The following is a 21,495-nucleotide window of genomic DNA, read 5'->3' on the forward strand; positions in this document are numbered from 1 at the left end:
TAAATTCAATGGGGTTGATTATTGTTATCGTTAAAATAATTTAGTGTTCCAAACTATTCTGTGTTAACATAATCTTAGAGATGTATTCCACAGTCTATGTGGAATACCCAACCAAATGGCAAAACTGAAGTCATTGATAGTCCTAGGAATGTTACTCAGGAATAATCCTACAAATACCAATACACAGTTAGCTTTGAGGATATGGATCATGCATACGAGGAGCTGACTTCTGGAAGGTGATTCCACAAAGTGAAATACTTATGTCCCTTCATTGGTCATCCTTATAGTATTTTTGATCAAATCACTGTGTCTGAATATAAAGTATTTGGCAAGTTCTTGGTGATCCTATTTAATATGTGCTTAATACTACCCTTTATTAGTTGAAAACCTAGGTATATACTTCCCAAGGTTGTTGATGAATGTTTAAGTGTGCCTTGCTACTCACTTCTAATCATAGAATCCAAATTCTAAAATTGAGAGAGTAGTAGAAACTTTATTTCCTCTTTTCTATGGATCTGGGTTCCAAGTGGAGAACATTACATATATAGCAAGAATAACTAACAATTCTTGAATACTTACTTTATACCATGCAATATTATAACCCCTTGATAAGTTGAATCCCTACAAAAACCTATTAAGTAGTCAATATTGTGTTATAATCACTGCATGTGGCTAGTGGCTACTCAGTTGGTCAGTTCAGGTTTAGACCATTAAAATACTTATAATTTCTCTGACATGGCTCAGCATCTGAATGCCTGATTTTCTTCAAAAAGGCATTTATTACATCCTTTTTTGTGCTTAGATCTAGACAAGGCATATGGTAGACACAAAAGAAACTAAACTGTACTACCTGATCCTGAGAAATTATCATTTTCCAAAGAGGTGAAATGTGTGCTTTCAAAATGGGAGTTGGGTTAAGTGAAGATAATAGTTAAGAGCAATAGTCCTCAAATTGCTGTGTGAGTTTGAATCCTGACTTCATCATTTATTATCTCGTATGACTTGAGTAACATTATTTAACTTTCTTAAATGTCAGTTTCCTCATCAATAAACTAGAGATAATAGTGCCCAGTGCTCAGCATTGTGTGGGTTAAACTAGATAATGCGTGCAAATCCGAGGGAATAAGACATGTCCACAGAGGCAGCACCAAAGGAGAGACGATGTGGTCCCCTGTTCTGGTGAATGACCTGTGAAGGTATGAACAGAAAATAGAAAGTAGGGAGTAGAAAGCGACAGAGTAAGCAAGGAGGTGGGAGAACATCAGCAACCAGGGTACCAGCAGCATGCAAACCAAAGAGATGACAAGAGCAGGATGACAACAGGAAAATGGTCCCAGCGTAGTGACCCATTTAGAAAGGAAGGGGCGAGACTGCAGGTGTTCTTCATCATGTGAGCTGCTTCTCTCTGTTTCTGGATTTGCCATGGTTCCTGAGAGCCAGGACCCATCCCAGTAGAGATGACTCTGTCCTTGCTCAGGTGAATAAGCACTTGATGGCCCCAGGATGGGAAAACAGTGGTAGGAGAGTAAGAATAAGGATGCTGTGCTTAGCCGCCTTCGAGGACACCAGCCATGTGGCAATAGACATACTTGCTGGTGTGTATCACAAGGTCAGGTGGGTCAGTGCTGGATGGCTGAAGCTTTGAAAGTCACACCAGCTACTTGACTTTCTTTTGTCTTACTGGCAATGATAAGTCACAGGGCATTTTTATCCAGGCAGTGGCAGGATCTAAGTAGTAATCTGACAGCCAAGTAAAGGATGGATTTAAATGGATGACACTAGTGGTAGTGAGCTTGGAGAGGTCGCCTAAGCCTAGCATGATGGAGAAAGGAAGACAGCACTAATCGTGGATTTCGAAATAAAGATATATAGGACTTCATGTCTAAGCACAGGTGACTAAATGTACAAAACAAAGAAAGAAATACATCAGATGTGACTGAGATAAGCACACAAAACACAGACGGTGCTGTCAGCAGATATATAAGCTAGTTTTGGGTATGGCAAACATGGGTGTCCTCAGTCTTTCTAGGGTTTGTTGGATTTGTGATGTAGTGGTATGAAAAATGGGAATACCAAGCAGGTGTTGAAAATCGCCGTGTTCTGTGCTCCTAAAGCAAGAGCTGTGGATGCCAAGAACCTCTGGAGGGTTTTCCCCAGCCCAAATGGCTCTGTGGCCACTTTCCCTGCTCAATTCCAAAAGATCACACCCCACGTCCCCTCTCCTGGGCACCACATAGGTGCCTGCATGTTCCTTCCCTGTGAAATCATGCTGTCTTTACCCTTAGCTGTTAAACATTTTACAGTTAAACACTGCTCATCAATATGTACTCCCAAAAAGTGTCAATATCTATACCCCCCAACCTCTTTAGAATGTCTATTGTGCAAATATGAAAATGCTTGACATAACTGTTCAGTGGAGACACACTTTGATTGCTCTCCAAGATATATTTTCTAATGATTCAGGAACCCCTTGATGGTCATATTTATCATACACTTCGACATTTTATAATCCCAGTCAATCCAAGAGGAAATTTATTTTCTATTGGTTTTGGCTTCTGCAATCCTCAATGCATAAAATCTAGGAGTACTTTGTTCATTTCTGGCCACTGCCAAGTTCTGAATTTCTTGTGGAGGCATGAAATTTGCTAATTTTACAAAAAGCTTGCCCCAAGGGCATTCCTTTCCTCCACTGGCAAGAAAGCCACGTCTCAGAGAGCAGCTCCTGACTGCATCGCATGCCTCATGGCACAACTGTCACCAGTGAAAACTCAACATAAAAGAACTGGTGTACTCTTTTCATTGATTTCCGAACATGGAATCCCCCCAAGGAGCAAGACAAACAGACATGATAAGCTTTTGCAATGCAATATTGGAAGAAGCAGTGAGGTTTTCTTGAATCCCATATTGCTAAGTACTGATTTAAGAATGCCCTGGAGTATAAATTATTTCTCTAAACCTCTATCATAACTTTTGTCAACTGCCTTCTGCTTAGCCCATTAAAGGTGAAAACCATGAAATATTACTTGATTTGTAATCCAAGAAAATGCCCTAAAGCCACCTGTCCCTCTTTGGAAAGATGCCAGAGCAAAGTGAGAGGAAAGTCAAGCTCACAAACAAAAATTTGAGGTTGCCTCTGGTGGCTCTGATCAAAGGTTGAGGCTATGGGCTGCATTCAGGCTTCCAGTCTCTTTGGAAGAATTTGCATTTATTTTTCTTAACCCACAGGAGAATCCTGGGTTTGGAGACCAACATTTCAAATAGTTTAATAGTGGTCATGCAACTCTTTGAAAACAAGCTGACAATGAATTATGTTGAATAGTTACTACCTTTCTGTTAAATTTGATTTGGAGAAGTTAGTTTCAGGATACATTTAATTTCCCTGTGAAATTGGTAGATATTAAATTCCTTTTCTCCTGAGTGCCTCAGGATTTTTTGAAACTCACTTTAATTCTGCTGTGCCATACATTGATTCCTACCCATTTAACTGGTGATCACTGGGCATCGGATTGCTTGGTTCATCATAAGCTTGTTAAACCAACCTTTAAAATGTAAGACAAGAAAAGTTTCATTTACATCCATGCATTTTTTTTAAGATGCAGAAATGAATATTTCGGAAATGCAAAATGATGAAATATAAACCTCATTCGATGAATTGATTACAAGACAAAAAAACAAATTCTTTCATCTGAAACTTAATCTGTCAGAGCAACAGCCACTTGACTGTAAGTCTGAATACGTAAATACTATTAACTTATTTTTTAATTTTATTGCCATAAAATTGGTATGTAAAAATATATACGTGTCACATGTACAGTATCACTCAGCATCCATATACAGTACACCAATTTTTTAAATTTTTTTCTCTTGTCATTTTGATATTGTTGAACTGAATAAATTAACAGCTTTTTTTTCATTCACCTTGATTATTTCATTCACATGGAGAATTTTACTAGGATATTCTTAACTGAGATAAATCAAAAAACTTCCCAGTGGGTTAAGTATAAGGACGAGATATATGTTAATTTCTGAATGACCTCCTTTTAGTAGAGCATGTTTATTCTCAAATATTTTTTAATATTAGGGATACATTTTTATTGTTCCCTAACTCTCATAATGTATCTGAACTTCATCACAAATATTTTCTTGTAATAAAAATCTGAGAAATAAGTATGAGCATATGAAGAGGACCGTAATTACTGCAATTATGGAAAAGTAATTTACTGGCTGTACAAATTCAACAAATTTCAAATAGAGTGGACAGGCCATAAAAAGCAAGCAGGATATTGAAAATAAATATTTGGGGAGCTAGGAAATTGCTGGTTTAATGCACATGCCAAATGTAAATATTTTGCTAACATTTGTATAATTTAGTTTCTCAAAATGTAAAACCATCAAGTTTTTTTTTAAATCTAAAAAAGAAAACAAATAGATGCTAAAATGATCAAGTGTTTTCAAGCATTAGTTTTCTTGTCCATCTGGTAGATATGAGACACCTCAAACATGGTGAAAATTAGGTTAAAATGAAGCAAAAAATGTTTTGCAGAATTATTCCTAAAGTTCGAAGTAGCTAGAGCCCATTTGGGAATGAATCATTGTAGAATACCTGTGAAAATACTTAAAAGAGGGAGGAGTCAGGATGGAGGGAGAAGGCCATGGACTTTGGTTCTAGAAAGAGTTAAGGTGTAGCCCCACATGACCACGTTAGAAGGCAGCCTCCATCAGTCACAGGTTCTTGTACTAAAACCAGGTGGTTTTCCAAGAAGATGGCCATACTCTAAGGGCCTTCCACCACCACCATACTTTCAGCTGCCCAAGCAGCCTCTGGGAGGTCTTGTAAGTTTCTGAAGAGCCTGTTGATAACAATAATCAGTGATATTAATAGCAGTTCATTTCTTTTGTATTATTTTATAATACAAGGTCATGTTGCCATTAGGTGGGGGAGTCGGGGTTCCGAGCCAGGTTTGTGCAAGCAAAGTCCTGCACAGCTCCACTGTCCACACCAGAGAAAATTCATCTGCTGTGAACTGCAGATCTAGACAACTGATCTCATATCCAGATCCTATACATGGCTATTACTGCGAACTCACATTTTTTTCTGGTTTTTGGTCAACAATTAACAATTATAAAATGTTGCACACAAGCCACTCATTCTTTCAACTTGGGTAAGATGTTTTTCTGAGTTGTAACACTGAAATGTGGGCCACCTTGCTTTGAACATTTGCAGAATAGTTTTTATGAGATTATAGTCCATAGTCTTACCAGCCATCTACAGTAGACATCTTATGAGAACTATCCGGGTTGAGCTTTCTATTGAACTTACTGTGGAGAAGCCCTAGAGAAAGTTCTCCACTTAGAATATGCTATATCATACAGTCATTAACAGACTCAGAACAGAAACAGGAAAAGCTAGTTCCCAAGCAACCAGTTTGATTTACTCTAATGGAAAATGCAATTAGTATCAACAGTCATTTTATTGCCATTGCTCTTACCCACCGACTGTCAGAACAGCCCACCTTTATTTCACACATCATGAAGTTTTTGTTACTATGCCTTCTCCCTGGAGTCATCTCACTTTTCCCTTATCTGGATTTCTCTTTTATTTGTTCTTTTTCTGTGTTTCTCTGTCTATATGCCATTTAAGTCCAGTTTTCAGTGAGGTTAAATTTAAATAAGCCTGCTCTACATGCCCTTGGGAAAGTTGCTTAAGATTGTTGAATCTTGATCTCAATAGCTGTAAGGTGCCTGCCTTGTATCATTGTCAGGACTAAAAGATGTGTGTGTAAAATACATAACATAATACAATTGCAATAAATAGTATCTACCCCTGAGAACTTTAAGGATTGTATTCCTTAAAAACAAGTTTAAAGGTGAGAAAGGAATTTAAAATATGTAGTGGTATGCAAGATAATATAATGTGAATTTTATTATCATTAATGTATTTGAATCATATTAATGATCACAAAGTCTTATTAGGAGTCCAAGTACAACTTCTGAAAACCCAATACGTCCACCTTAGTATGCCACTGAATATTTTTAAAATGTAGTTTTATTCTTGGATAACCTTCAGCAATCATAAAATGAGGACAAAACATTCAGAATTGCTAAAAAACACAAATATTGCTAAAATATTTTAATGCATGGCTCTTCATACTGCTCTGCAACCGGGTGAATGGAATACAATGGGATGGCAGCCAATTTGTTAAGTACACTGAGTGGAAAATAAATTCACCATCTCAAAATCAGCGATACCCTCCTTTCCTTTCTGTTCAGTATTCTGTCGTTTTCTTTCCCAGGAAAGCACAAGGAAGTGATTAAAGCAACATTTCCCAGTCTTTCACCAGCAAAATCCAAGTAGTGTGGAGGAAAAAATTATATATAAAAAAGAATGAGGGATCTTAAGGATTCATCTAAATAATATGCAACACAGAAATTATATGAATTTAAAAATATCTATTTAAATTTACCAGTGTTGTTGGACACATGCCAATATAGTAACAACAAATGCCTGCCATAATAAAGAAAACTGTTTTATAAGATGCAAGTGGTCTTTGCCAAACAGATTTAATCGGTATTACTTGACGGGATTTTTAAATTATCATACCAGGTGCCAGGAAAATAGAAACCCTGCTTGTATATAGAACATATTGTTCACCAGCATTTCTTCACTGAATTTTCAATAAGCCTGGAAACTAACCGAACTTTTGAGTCTAAGTGTTTGGTCAAATCACATAGCATCTGACTCCAAACCCACAGTTGATAGATAATCCCCAAATTTAGTTAAAGCATTTTTTAAAATAAATATTTATTTCACAGATTTACTTCAAACAAAAAGGGAAGTAACGCTGCTGAAAAAATTTTTACTTTTTCTCTCTGGAAAAGTTGGCAATCTATTTCTGAACCAGTGTGAAAAATATCACAGGAAGAAATGAACAAGTTCATTCAGAGTCATCTGTAGGAAGACAGGAGAGACAGGACAGCTGTGGAAAAACATGGAGGCTGTTAAAGAGCAGGAAAAGGAAAAGACGAGCCACCTCTTCACACCTCCAGGCATAAGAATATGCGAATGGCCTGACAAGACAGATAGTACTGAGTGCAAGAATGAAAGGTTATAAATATATTTTTGCAGTCTTGGAAAGATCTGTAAGAATGAAATGGTGGTGTCAAAAAAAAAAAACAGTTGATTAAGAAATGGCATTGATTTCTCCGTAGTGCAAGAGGCACAGAAATTAGAAACAGGGATAAATAGCTAGTGTCGGGTGACACAGGAAAAGCCCGACCCGCAGGTAAAAAGGAAGAAAGGATATAGGTTAGGAGGAGCAGTGTGTGCCCTTTGCTCCTCTCTGGGGAATATTTTCCCATCTGCTTCCAAATTAACTATGCATTTTTTAAAGTTTCGTTAGCCGTTTCTTCTATGCCTGGCCTGGGCTAGGTGCTGTGGGACTAAAAAAAACAAGGGAAGAAACAGCAGTCCTAGAACCAGGGATCTCGGGGCTAGGCAGCAGGCTGCACGAACAGTTCTGTGAGGTCTCTCCCCGGTGGGAGTGTCTGAGTCTGTAGCAAGTTGCAGGGCTGGGCAGGTGATGACAGGGAGAAGATAGTGCAGATGTCCTTAAAATCCCTTCTGGCTTGTCACCTGCTGCTGTTGCTCTGTCACCTTCCAACCCAGAATCCCATCGCCCTTACACTGCTTTTTGCTTCATGTTTGTCTAGACCTACTTCTGGGGGACACTGCCCCTGGGTCTTGCTGTTCTCTGTTCCCCTCTGGCCATATGTCATAATGCATGTATAAAGAAAGAACCATTGCTGTGGCCTCCCCCCACTGACCCCACAGGGTTCTCTCCACAGTGTGGAGAGTCTAATTCATAATTATGAGCAATAATTTACTGATTTGAGAGTGGCTTGTGCGGACTGAGGAAATCGAAGATACTCTGTGGTATTAACATGTAATTTGCATAGGGCACATGGATCTGTCTGAGCATATAAAGCCGTGAGATCCTCTTCCTGCTCTCTCTCAACACCCAGGCCTACTCATTGGTCGTCAAGTCTCCAGGTATATTCTCACCGCAGGGCCCTCACACCTGCTGTTCCCTCTTCCTACATGGCTCTTCCTGCAGAGATGCACACAGTAGTTTCCCTCACTCCTGGAAGTTCTCAATCAAAATATGCCTTCTTAGTGAGACTGTCCCATATTCTTGATTCAAAATTGTACCATCCTCCCCACAACCATTCCTGTTCTGTTTCTCTCCTTAATATATCCCGGTGTATGTTACCAATGTATTTGTTTGTTAGGATATCTTTGATCCATGGCACCAACAAGGGACTTTGTTTTGTTTTGCTCTATTCCTAGTCCATTTCCAGCAACAACTCCTGGCACATAGTAGGTACTGAATACATTATTGCTAAATAAATCCATGAATAACAGACTGTTGTTAGCTTCTGCTTTCTTCTCTACGCTGTGGGTTTAGTAACACTTGCTCTGCCTAGGTCACACATTGTTGTGATAATTAGATGAAAATACAGATGTATGTGTGTTGTGAAAATGCTATAGTGCTTTCCATGGTAAGATTATTATTAATAGGAGCAGTATTATCAGTATCTTCAACAGGATTATACTTTTCTAATCTCATTGACATTGTAGAAGGTTTCTAGCTGTTCTAGAATATACCAGTATCACGTAATGAGAGTGTCAGCAAAAACTAAACTGTTGAGGAGGCCGAGGTAATGTGCACCATCAGCAATCCCTGCTAGACCCAGAATGCTGAGTCACCTCCTGGAACCAAAGCTAAAACCTCCGGAATGGCCTTCGGAAAGAAACATGATTTTTCTACTCACGTCTACTAAGGGAGCTGGGCCAGAAGGAGCCAGTGTGAATCGGTCTACAACCAGCAAGCACCACAAATGTTATTCATAATCAGCTAGTGGTTTTGTAAATGTATCCCATTGGTCACAAGCAAAGCCAGGTAAATCTAACTGTCCTACCTATATAATCCACTCAAAGCATATGAGAAGCATTGTCTTCAGTGACTGAAGGCAAGAAATATTTATTTTAATTACATATATAAGTTCTGACCCAAGCGGATGGTAGGTATATAGACTGTCTAGATTTATCCCTAAATTCTCAAAGTTTTCTCAAAGATTTAGAGCTCTGTAATATGACTAGATTGATCACTCTGCCTAAACAATTAGAAGGTCTTAATAAGCTGCTTACCCTTGATAAATAGGATTGTTGGAAACACATGCTTATTGTGGGCTAATAAGGTTGAAGAGTCAAGCTTTCTAATGCATTATAATTCTTAGCATAACACAGTTCCTTAAAACTATCCATTATCTGCCCTTGAAAAACCCATTCCAGTCGTATCTTTGAACAGTATATCTTGCAAACCCAATTTTTAAAAGTTGAGGTGTTTTAACAGCTTGGTAGATCATTTTGCATTATGTGGTATGTATTTTATTTCAAAAATTATTTATCCACACCTAGCCACATGCAAATAGGCATACTCTATTGTTGTTTTTTAAAACTTTTTCCCATGGCAGTCACTCAGCCTGGTTTATTTTCTTCAAGATGTAGAGCATTTTACAAATAAATGTTTGTTTACAAATGCCATATTGCTAGATATCTTCAAAACATGTGTATTAAGTATAATAGGCATACTTAAAGAAAAATGTTTTTCCTAACAAAAGAGAGCATAATAATTATATGACATTAAAGGGCTTTTGTTTGGGGGATATAATTGTTCTTTTTAAAAAAGAATAACAATCTTGCAAACTCCATGCCACATTCAACATAGGTTCAAAGAGATTTTTGCCTCACCCTATTGTTTCATCACATAGAATTTCAATCTAAGAGAGATGTACACTATAGAAACAAATTTCTAGTGAATTTTAGAAATTTCTAAAAGTGTATGTTTCTTCTTAAGATGTCATTAACACTATAAATTATATGGAGGTATTTTTATTTAACAGTATTTTATAAATATCGAGAGTGTCCCCAAGCTGGATTCTACCAAGCAAGGCAATGGGAATAAAACATGAGTAGGACTTGGCCCCTGTACACCAAACTCCATGTCTAAGGGAGAGAAACACATAAATAGTTAACTATAACAGCATGTTAATCTTGCTAAAATCCAGCTACATATGTTGAAAATGCCAGGGCAAAACAGATGGTAGTGATTAATGCTACCTCGATGAGGTCAAGGAAGGCTTTTCATAGGAGGTGGTATTTGAAGTGGGTCTTAAAATATGAAAGGAAATTGACCAGGCGTTCAGGCCAGGTCATGCATGACAAGCAGAGGGTGCAGCAAGAGCAGAGAAATGGTGCAGTGAAGCTGCATGGCTTGCGTAAAAAGTAGCCTAACTAAACCATAGAGCACATAGGTGGGTTAGCAGGCGAGGAAAAAGGGAGAAAATCTGCCTATGGGTGTAATTACTTAGAGATTGGCTAGAGCCTGGCTATGAACTACCTCATGTACTATGCTGTGGAGTCGATGCATGTATGCCACACAGACTGGAATTTACGCTGCAGGACTGGGACACAATTAATTGTACTTAAAATGTATCAAACCAATGCCTCTCCTTTAAAACTTCTCTGTTTCCTCCCTACTAAATTCTGGATTGCTATATCCCACGGTATCGGCTCAACACAGTTCAGCAGTTAAGTATGTACTGATTTGTATAGGGTGTTTCTGCCTCATCTTTCCCGTGTCATCCTCATCCAAACCTAATTCTGAGGAGCTTTGTCTGAGCCAGGCGATTTTATGTGGATCTTCATCTCACCAAAGCTAAGGTCAGGTGCCTCCTTTTTAATGGTTCTCTGACAAAGCTCTGCCCCCATGATTTCTGCCTCTGTGGGCTTGCAGGGAACCTTCTAAGAAAAGTGCAGGTCCAGGTCCTCCTCTAGGCAGCAGGCTTTCCTCGCCCTAACCACGTTGGCGCTGCTGTTCACAGGGTTTGGTTCTCACCCGGGTGGCCTCTCACAAATACACCCCTTAGACAGCTGTCACATCATGTCCCATTCTCTCAGTGCTCGGCTTCTACCAGATAAGCCTGTCACACCGGGTTTTAGGGGAACTTAGAATCAATGACTTCGTTTTTGAAGAGAATGACTATCGTGGAAAATTACCACAATTGCTGCATCTTAGCCAGAGAAGCATTGGAAATGGTGCAGAAGCGAGATGTGTTTGCCTCCCCATATAGTTCAACTGTACTTTCAGGGGATATGTGATTAGTGTTTTTCAACCCCAGCTCCTGAATTGGAATTCCAGAGGGTCACTGGCATTTTTAAAAGCTCAATGGGCAATTTTGAAAAACAATTAGAGCTGAGGACATCTGGATTCAAGAGTTAGCACTAGTTTTGAAATGTAATAGGGATAATAGTTGTCACATTCTACATAAAATTATGTGTTTTTTTTGTTGTTGAAAAACTGAAGTTAATAGTTGTTGAAATCGTGCTTTAATATTTCTACCACATCCTTCTGGTTGTTTCCCAAACAACTCACAAGAGACTCTGAGAAAGAAATAGAAGCTACATTGAAAAAAGATCATTGTTTAAATCTGACCACATGTCCAATTAGCCCAGCATAGTCCTTGCGGACCCAGCGTAATTATAAATAGCCCCCTTTCACTTTCAAAAGTGTTCCACTTTGGACGGTGAGTAATATGCTTACTCTCAATTTATTTGGCTCCTGGGGCTGTAGAAGTCCATTTTCTGTGTAGTTAGTACTTGGGGGAACACTGAGACACCCTTTTTCCATAAAGACCGACAGGGAAAAGAAACAAAATAGCTTTCTACTAATAAACTAATAAGTCATTACAGAATTGTTGCTTATTTCAGAAATTTAGATACTTATATTTAGAAAAACTACCAGCTTAATCAGGTATTTTAATATATAGGAAAAAAAAGTACTAGCAGAAGTGGATGGTTGGTCTCTTTTAAAAAAGGGTTCAGAAAAAGCAAATTTGAGCAGAGTATGTCTTGGTGAAAAAGATCAGGCTAAACTACAGTGACATAAATATCCTGCTAATAATACAAAGCTGAAAAATGTGATGCTATTTTTCTTAGTTTCTTCTAATCTTTTGCTTTTCAGATGGCATTCTGAGTCCTGATATGAGTTGTTCAGGTCCTATGATTAAAAAGGGGGTGTGGGTGGCTCTCAACAGAGAAGGTGAGCCTTACTAGCTCTGGAGAAAAATCTCCTCCACCACAACCCTTGACACACAAACTGCCATTTTGGTTTATACATGTGGTCGTCGTCAGGACCAGTCTGCTCCAGCATAACCAGTCACCACTTGTTTTGCCATGAAGCTGAGCTTCTGTGCCAGCAAACCTGAGCTGTGACCCTGAACCAGTGGCAAGTTCATTTAGGTCTATGGATCTCAAAGTTTAGGGAACACTGGAATCCCTGAGAGGGCTTGTGAAAATGCAGAGCGCTGGGTGCCACTCTCAGAATTTCCAATTCAGTTTGTCTGCTGTAGGGAATGTATAATTCTAACCAATCTCCAAGGGCTGCTCATGCTGGGCTACACTTTGATAACCACTGATCCAAAAAAATCCCCTGTGTCTGACACCTCTTGGCAGCCAGCCAGCAGCCTCCCCCAGCCTTGGTTGCCTTTCCTTGTATTTAAACTTCAACAATCAGCTTACCCACCTTCAAACCCGCCCTGTAGAAAAGAGAGTTCGTATGAGTGCATCTAATCCACATGTCCCACCACGCCAGTTATGTCCTCATTTGTTTGTGCTTTGTAAGAATGCACTTACCGTGTAGGTGAGGAAACCTGTGGGAAATGCACTGAATTTCTTATATCAATCTGTCAGTGTAAATCACAGGCGAGTAATCTTGACTTTAAAGCAAGCACTTCTTGTACACTCTGTTTTAGAGAGGTGTGGAGGGATCTGCATTTGAAACCCCAATTCATCTTTCACTGTCCACGCACGCATGTACACACACATGTACTTAGGCACACATACGCACCCAGCAAAATTCACATCCTGCAAGTACAAAAAGACTGTTAAATGATTAGAAAGTGAAATTAACCAGGTATCTCAGAAGGCTTGTAAGACTCAAGTCCCAGGCCAGCTTTCTGCTCACTGTAAGTGTATTGTCATCTGACATGTGTTGATATCAGTCTTCAGACTGCTGGCTTCCCCCTGGGTACCTGGGAAAGCAGCCTCGGAGAGAAGACAGTGGAGGTTGCTGAGAATCAGGCAGAGTAGCGTCATGAGTGTCTGTTTCTCGACGGGTCATTTTAACTCACATACAGGATCCTTTAATAAAAAACTGAATGAAGCAGTTAGATATGTACTTGCAATGTGTTAGTTACAACTCTACATTAGCAGGAGTGACAAGAATATTATTGTCACTAGTAAAGGAAGGAGAAAAAGCAAAAGAGATGATCCTCTAGAAACAACTGGCCAGAAATTCCACTCACCAGAGATTAGAGCAGATCCCTCTAAAAATGTCCAAAATTTTTTTAAGTTTTAAATTAACCCTAGTAAAATGCAATTTGATATTTTATCTGTTTATTAGGTCTTCTGACCTAAGGCTTTTTGGACCATTTGAAAATAATAGTTTATAACTTGAAGGTAGAATTGGTATTTAACTGATATATTCTATAAGTAAACCAAATTAACATGTGTGCTTTAACAAAGAATGGCTGTCACTTGAAATCTTAGTAAACATTTTTGGTGTATTCAAATACATTTTTAAAAGCCCAAAACGTGATTCCCCAGTAAACGTTATCCAGTGGGTTTAACTAGTTTTGAACCATGATTCCCTTTGAGAACTCTGAAAGCAGGGCACCCTCTCCCTAGATAAATAAACCTGACTTCACAGACATAGAATTTTGAGGCTACATCAGTATGTCCTTTTTCTGTCGGGCAGCTGCGTCTGGGGAGGTCTCTTCCTGAGCATTAGGTGCAACCTCAACCAGGACAGGGGGGATTCTTGACTCTGATGGAGAAAGAATTCTCAACCAGATCAGATGAGTGTAAGTAAGGGAAGAATTCATTAAGTGAGAGTAGCAGTGGATGGCAGCGGGCGTGCAAGCAGTAGAGACCAAGGGAGAACAGAGGAAGGGAAGGCGAGCTCACTGAACTCCTGCTCGGCATGGGGCAGAACCCCTGCCAACTCCTAAGCCAGGACCTCCTGGCATCCAGTGTCCGCTTGAATCTGCACAGCCTGCGAACTAAGCCCCTACCACCCCAGGATTTGGGGGAGCCACAGAGCACTGGATGAAGTCAGTTTATGTTCTGAGAACTTCCATTTCCCTACTAGTCTGAAGTAAAATGCAAAGAGAAAAGGACTGATTTAAGACTAGAAAACTGATTGAAATAGCAAAGAGGCTGATCCTTTCCACTAGAGGTGGAGGTTGGAGAATTCTTGTCTTTATCATGGAAAAGAGTTCAGAGACAAGTGCAGTCAGCTTATGCAACAAGAAAGTTGATTTGATATAAGGTGGGAGTTCAGGTTACCGCAGAGAGGACGCAAGTTTAAGGGTTTAAGGTTTGGTTTTACAGAGCCTTTTAGGTAGGGATCAACATAAGGCATGATATACACAGGTAATTCATAATTCCTTTGAAGTTTTGTCTTAAGAATAAGGTTATTTAGGTGACTGTGTTGATCTGGATTTTCGGCATTGTTTATCCACATAAATATTATGATTACATATCTGATTACACTTCAGAGGTCTATCTTTTGTCCTCATTTAAAAGTTACTTAATTGATTAAGGGGCCAGAAGAAAAGGAAGAACAGCATAGAGATTAAGTTAAAGAATAAGCTGGGCTTTTTTTGCGGCCTCAGTAGATTTTACAATGGCATGACCCTTGCCCCATTTCCCTGCTCTCTCTCTTTGATGCCTTGAAACCAATTGCTGAGCCTTCAGGTGAGGATCCTGCCTAGAGTTATAACGGGGAGGCTGAACGTGAAGTTAGACGTCCTGGCTTCTCTCTGATCACAGCAGCAGCATGGACCAGCCTGTGACCCAGCCAAGGTACACCTTCTTCCAGCTTCCTTAGCAGTTAAAAGAAGGAGCTGAGCCAGAGGTCTGCTTTGGCCCCTTCCGTCTGCAAGGACGTGCTTGCAGTCACCTGTGATGAGGCCCGAGGACTGGGTACATCCTTTCATTTGTTCTTCCTTTCCTGCAGCTAGTTTTGGAGTTTGGGACCCATATCAGTTTTGACCCTTCCTAGCCTCTTTCTTTGATTACATTAGGAAATTCTGTCCCTTTCTGTAACATTCCCTCATTTCACAGACTTCTTCTCTCTGTATAAGGCCTAACTTCTGATATAGGCTACTTCAAAGACAAAGGAGGGATCCCCAGATCCACAGAGGCTGCACTGGACCTGAATGTAGGTCAGTGTGGTTTGGGGGACTTGCTTACCTCAAACTGCAACAGGAGAAGGTGAGTGGGGAGTTAACTGCATTCAGCAGAAGTTAGGTTATCATGTTAACTGAAGATTCAAGCCCACATTACTTATATTGTATGTAGTTTTTCTATTATATATACTATGAATTTTTGGATTTAAATGCTACCTTTAGGGACCAAAAATGGAAGCAAGATTTTGAGAGCAGGAAGCTACATTTACAATAGAAAAGATAAGAGAAACCGTGGCAACACAATGGTAGAGAAAAGATCTCTGGGGACATGCCTTGGGGGTCGGGAGGGGGTGTGCACCTTAAGTCAGCCTTACCCCAAGCAGTAAGTACTTTTCTTTTTTTAAAAATTTTTTTATTAAGGTATTATTGATATACACACTTATGAAGGTTTCACATGAAAAAACAATGTGGTTACTACATTTACCCACATTATCAAGTCCCCCCCATACCCCAATGCAGTCACTGTCCATCCGTGCAGCAAGATGCCACAGATCCACTATTTGCCTTTTCTGTGCTACACTGTTTTCCCTGTGATCCCCCACACCATGTGTACTAAACATAGTACCCCTCAATCCCCTTCTCCCTCCCTCCCCACCCACCCTCCCACTCCTCTCCCCTTTCGTAACCACTAGTTCTTTCTTGGAGTCTCTGAGTCTGCTGCTATTTTGTTCCTTCAGTTTTGCTTCATTGTTATACTCCACAAATGAGGGAAATCATTTGGCACTTGTCTTTTTCCACCTGGCTTATTTCACTGAGCTTAATATCCACCAGCTCCACCCATGTTGTTGCAAATGGCAGGATTTGTTTCTTTCTTACGGCTGAATAGTATTCCATTGTGTATATGTACCACATCTTCTTTATCCATTCATCTACTGATGGACACTTAGGTTGCCAATCAGTACTTTTCAAGAATGTTCTAAAGCCTTTCCAAAATCCCGAAGTTATTTCCTCCCTTTGTGTGCCCCTGCCCTTGGCTGATACGTCTACCATACGTATTAATATTTTGTTTGCAAATACAAGGTTTTCGTCTTTCCTCCACTAAGAAAGTAAGAATTCCTCCACAGTCTCCCCACATCACACTTTTAATTCCAAGGATGGGTACCTAAGAGATGCTGTAAATATTATTTGTAATATTTATTGTAATATTCCTACAAGTATTATTGATCAAGTAATAAAAGGAATGGAGAAATAGCTCAATAAACTTCTCTACAGTGATCTTTTGTGTGCTGTATTCACTGACAAATCATAAAAGCCTAGAACAGTGCTACACACATGGTATGCTCTGAAGTATATTAATAATAAATATATTAAATCAAATATATTTGAGCAAGTATACAGTCCTGTAAAACATTTTAGGGAGTCACTCTAATAAAAATGGACATGTAATTACAAAATTATGCAAGCAAATTCAGTACACATGGAGAAATCACATTGAGAATATATTAGTGAATAAGTATATTCCATTACAGATGAGACCCCAAAAAATGATACTTTGTCCATTCTGAGGAAATCTCTGAGGATTCCTTTGGATCAGGGGAGCTAGAGAATGAAGTCAGTGTCTGCAAATCTGGATAAAACATATCAAATTTGAACAGCGTAATTTACTTAAGATAAACAAATATCCTGTAGTGACCATAATTGTTCTCACGAGTAGTAGATGTATATTTAATCACTTAGAAATTCACGAGGTTCTAATGATCAATATTGGAAAAACCGTTAGTCCAATGATAATTTCTCCCATAACACTCAAATCCAATCTGTGTGGTCATGTAGTTAAAACATAACAAATGTCTTCTAAGTCGGCAATTCTTTGCACTTTCATCCAAAGCCATTATTCTTGATGAAACAGAGTGATCAAAGGAGGAACGGCCATAGCCTGTTCTGGATTATCATGGCATTACCTGGAAGTTCAGTAATGAGAACAGATGCTGACAGTCATCTCATCAACTTATTATGTTGCCTTTCTCTGTCATGTTCACCCTATTTACACCTATAGCATGGTTTATTGAAACAAAGCTGTTAGACTGACATATAAGAGTTTTAAAAAAATCTGTTCCCTTTTGCCTTTTGGTCCTAACATATTCAAAATTTTTGTTGACCTTTGAAAGCTAAACTCTATGTAACATACTTGATGGAATATAGAGTTTGATTATGTTCAAATTATCAGCTCTGTGGTTGATAAAAGGATTGAAGGAAAGCATGTCCTATTTGGAAAATATGGGTCAAATACCAGCCTATTGTTTCTTGTAGGAATAATACGATGGTATGCGTATTTTTAAGGCATGCTTCCAAATTAGTTGTATTCGGGGATGGAAACATTCAGAACATTGAAACTTTTAATTTTATCTGGTGATAATTATCCAGTGCCCATTGAGACTATTACTGCAGTCTCTAAATATTGGACAATCTGTGTTTGCTGTTGCAGAGCTAACTAGGATTATACTTTCCTGTGTCTTTAGTTTATTTAAAGTTAAGTAGCAGAAATGAAAGAATTACTGGGGAATAAAAGAGAGGTAGTATCTTCGAGAAAGGACACATCTATACCAGGAACTACCATTTTGAAATATGTGCTGTAATTCTACCGTTTTGCTCATGGTTAGTTTACTTGTAGGTTTTTAAATAAGTGATTAGATGTGTGACTTTCAAAAGAAGCAGACTTATTGGATGAAAGAGAGTTGACAGAAACCAAGTGTTCCTGGGAGCACATGGTCTTAATCAAGAAAAGAGCAGCGTAAATTGAACAGGACAGCTGATAAAAAACAGGAGACCATTTAGATTGTATAGATTTTAAAAGGAAACATACTATTTTCAAACCTACTATAGATTCATCTTGAGAATAAATTAATTTCATAACTGCACTGAGTATCTGTAACATACCCCCAGAGACTCTGGTCATTACCCCCAAAACTTTGTAAGTGGGCTTAATTAATATCATAAGAAATTCAAGAGAGAGACTTAGTAAGAGTCCCACTATTCCTTAAATGGCAGGAAAACAAATGTAGACAACTGTGACAGAAAACATGAGGGCCTAACACTAAAGACTTCCCCCAAATCAGCAGTTGCATCATATATATATATATATATATATAAAATATTGTATACAATTGTATTATATATGTATATGTATTATATATATATGTGTATATATATAGACACATACTTGATTTTATACACTTGATTTGTATTAAGTGTATAGAGTGTTGGAACATGAATTTTCAAGTTAGGGAAGTCAACATGATTACCCTATTTTTCCCATTTGGCAGTGGAGCAACTGGTAGAGATGTTCACTTAACTTTTCAATAGCTTATCTGCTAGCTAAGGATCATTCACTCATTCATTCTACAAATATGCATTGGTGATCTTGAACTGACCTAAACTAATTTGGGTGTTCAGCTATTGTCAGATTCTTTGGCAGCTACCAGAGGTTAAATATTTTAGGGGTTCATAAGACCCATCCCACATCCTGGCCCCTTCGTGGTTACAATCAAAGCTAGACTAAGACAAACTACATTTATTAGTATATAGGAATCAAAAACATCACAGCCTGTTCTTTTAAGCCTGGGGCAGTTCTTCCTTTTCTCAGGAGACTCTAGCAGTTTCTTGTGTGAACAGCACATTTCAGACATATGGAAGAGAATTCTGACTGCAGGACTAGCCATCTCTCCATGGAATCAGGCAACAGAGACCCCCATAAAGAGGCAGGCTCAGATCCTGCAGACAAGCAGACAGTCCGTGAGAAGATGTGAAGTGCCAAGACCTAATTTCTTTTGACACTGTGTTCATCCCATATTCTGAATGCTTATTTCAGCAGCGACAAAATTACTTAGAAAACCCATCCATGCTAATTAACCAACTCTGGCGTAGATTTCAATAATGATGTTTGATGTGCTGAAGAACCTCGTCTGGATGTTGGATCCTGACTAGGGTACTTCAAATACTAACTACTGTCTCTAGGCTGTAGATTAAATTTATACATAGACACAATTTTCTAATTGAAGTACTAGGTAAACATTAGGCCCCTGCTAGAGGCAAGGGACTCTGCTAGGTCCTGTGTGTACAAGATGAGCAAAACAAAAAAGTAAACACTCAAATTAACATAAAATTGAAATTTCTGGTAAGACTAATTAGAGTGCTGGTGATCTTGGAGGCAGTGAGAGAGGGTAACAATTGAAGAAAACGAAAAGGAATTGATTTTAAAAAAAAGAAAGATTAGCTACAGTCATTGGGTAGTGAGTTTCCTTCATATTTTTGTCTTATTTCAGGTGTTCAGGGCAGGGTGTTGGTAGGTGAAGCCCACTTACAGGAATTGTGGGTCCAGAAAAGTTAGAGTAAATGCAGACAACGCCCCAAATGCTTGCTATTCAGTCCTTTTTCCAGCATTCCTTCCATCACAGAGTCTGTGCTTTAAGGGGTCTTTGGAAGTTTGAGCTCAAGGTTTAGTCAACATTCTTGGTTCAACCCATATTCTCTTAATTAACGGTTTAAAAGTGAAAACAAAAGGAGTTTTATATTTTGTTTTGTTTTAAGAAAGCAAATCTCATACTCATCTTAACTTTGAAGGCTAAGTTGGGGATTAGGCTTTACCACGTAATTCACTTACACAAATATGCTCACAGCCAGAAAAGCACTTTTCTTTTTTACCAGTAATCAAGGATTGTTTTAGGCAAAATAACAATTTCTGGTTGCGGATTGATGTGCACTGTTTCCACACTTGCATGTCTCTCCAAGGTGTGCCTACATGGAAGGAAAATGTGTTTTCCCCTTCCTTTTCTGCTTCTCTTATCATTCTTGAAACTTACTGTTTCTCACCACGTCATCCCCTTCATTACGGCTGAGTTTCGGAAGTGTTACCTGTGCTCTGTACAGCCACCCTGTGGCTACAGATATGAAAGGAGGGAAAGAAGATTCAGGGTGGGAATGAGTCTAAAATCAAACACGTATGTGGTCTGGTTTCTCCTTGACCTCGTGCCCCACTCCCAACTGCTAAAGATCTGCCATCTTTCAGAGTAATACCCATTCACACATCTCTACTTTATTATTAGTCATTTGTTACCTTCTCCCAAATACCATCTCCTGGCTTTCAAACGTCAAAAGGATGTAAGCTTTTCTGTTTCCTTTTATTTGTTGGGTTTAATTTCCTCTTCAGAGTTATCCTTTTCTTATTGAACAGAAAAGAACAATTTGGACCTTCTATTGATACTTTTTAAAATTTGGAGTAGAGGGAGAACACCCATGCCTTTCCCATGAAGAGGGGCCAACTCAATGATTTTAACCTAACAGATAACGTGCCGACATATCTATTTAAACTTGCAACCTACCTTCCTCCAAATTCTCTGTACCCTGCCCTACTGTTTCTTTTTTCCATAGTATGTATCACCTCCCAACAGTGTATATCATTTACTTGTTACTTATTTTGAGTGTTCATTACCTCTCACCTCTGCTTAAATGTAAACTTCCCAAAGGGGAAGGAGTTAAATCAGTGCCTAACACTTAGTAGGTGCTCAGGCAATACATGCTGAATTGAAGTGAAGAGAATACCTGAATTGAGTTTTAATGACTCTCTGTATTGAAGGTAAAAATAGTTTGTTAAGACTGGAGAAATTGCAGTGATCTATCAGTACCCACCCCAACCCAAAAAGATGTTTAAAGTCTATACTTAATGGGTAGTTCTATCACAAAACATCCCAGTATGTTTATGCTTCTAGAAGAACTTTCAAAAACCAACAAGAAGGATGAGGGCAAAAACAAATCCAAAGGTGTAGCTGAAGGTCATCTTTCATAATTAAGGCCTTAGAGATCATCACGCAGCCAGGGATCAACCTTCACTTATATTAAAGCAAATATTTAGGGGTAACAACACAGTCAAGTGGCTTCCTGGGTATGTATTAATATCATGCAAACTTTTTTAATTTGACAAACTTTCCGAATAAAATGAATAAGCAGTTTCCTTTTCCAAAGAGCTGTTGAAAGTAATTGTACATGCAACACTTACAGGGTAATTTTTTTATCTTGTAAAAGGATAATTTGCTAAACTTGATTAAAAATCAGACATGGAACTAGATCTCTCTGAGACTGTCGTATATACCATTGAACAACTTTAATCAAATTCAGCATTATTATCTT

General features: G+C 38.7%; 1 protein-coding gene across 2 annotated transcripts in view; it reads left to right on the forward strand.

Annotated features, from left to right (window-relative positions):
• The window catches only part of GPC6 (glypican 6), a 1,076,178-nt gene that overhangs the window by 761,645 nt on the left and 293,038 nt on the right, over nucleotides 1–21,495 (forward strand). The gene's annotated exons all lie outside the window — the stretch shown is intronic.

This window comes from Manis pentadactyla, chromosome 17, assembly GCF_030020395.1.
Source record: "Manis pentadactyla isolate mManPen7 chromosome 17, mManPen7.hap1, whole genome shotgun sequence".
NCBI classification, from domain to species: domain Eukaryota; kingdom Metazoa; phylum Chordata; class Mammalia; order Pholidota; family Manidae; genus Manis; species Manis pentadactyla.